Here is a 1,151-nt window from a genome sequence, read left to right as displayed (position 1 = left end):
GAAGAGTTCCGATCTTCCTCGCCTTGAAGTGGGCGGGGTCATTAACGAGGTCGATCATTGACCTCGGTATGAGGCCAAGTGATGAATATTGATTAGAATAACACGCATATTAATGAAGCAACAATCACGACTATGAATAACTTAACCATCGCTTCATGTTTTTCTGTATTGATTCTGCATGACGTCAATGAGCCTCAATAAGCGGACACAATTGTTTTATGCGTCACATCCTTTATCCGAAATACCGTAACGTACAATAAATACATATAAGTAGGTACACGGTTAGTGCGTAGCATACCTAAGTCGTTTGTTTATAAATCATCTGAGCTCTTATCAAAACGACCAAAGATTTATCATGTTACGTAGCCTATTATCTTTATACAGATTGACCCATTAATTAAAATATGGCGATTATTTCAAATATATAAGAAGAACGACCACTCTGCCCTCGAGAGAAAAAAAACAGAAAGAAAGAAGATGATGAAAAATGAATTGTAACACGATGATAATGATGTTGTTGATGATGTTGATGATGATGATGATGATCATGATCATCATCATCATCATCATCATCATCATCATCATCATCATCATCATCATCATCATGGTGATGGTGATGATGAAAATAACAATAATAACAGTAATATGTACCTATAAAATGATAACAATGATAATATCAATAGGTAGCCATTTATTTAACAATTATTATTATTATCATCATCATCATCATCATCATCACTATTATTATTATTATTATTAATATTATTATTATTATTATTATTATTAATTATTATTATTATAATGATGATGATTATCATCATCATCATCTTCATCGTGATTATCGTCACCATCATCATCATCGTCATCATCCTCATCAGTTAGGTTTTTAAAATTTTGATGACTTCCTTGTTGTGTGGATGATTAGTGATGACTAGGATAGGTCTGTCTGTTATGCTGTTACTATTGTCAACTGGTTTCATGGCAGACTCCCAAAAGATGTTTTGGATTTTGTCGACAGCTTGTTTAAGTATGTATTCAGGATAATGGCGGTTTCGGAAAAAGTCAAGTATTTTATCCTTCTCTACCCTGAAGTTGACCTGTGGCCAACTGCAGAGGGCGACAAGAATAGGCAATGGCAAACCATTCTTGTA

This window comes from Berghia stephanieae, chromosome 12 (assembly GCF_034508935.2).
Source record: "Berghia stephanieae isolate SIO BIC M18660-M18661 chromosome 12, UCSD_Bste_1.3, whole genome shotgun sequence".
Lineage (NCBI taxonomy): Eukaryota > Metazoa > Mollusca > Gastropoda > Nudibranchia > Aeolidiidae > Berghia > Berghia stephanieae.
Note: the sequence above shows the minus strand (reverse complement) of the source record.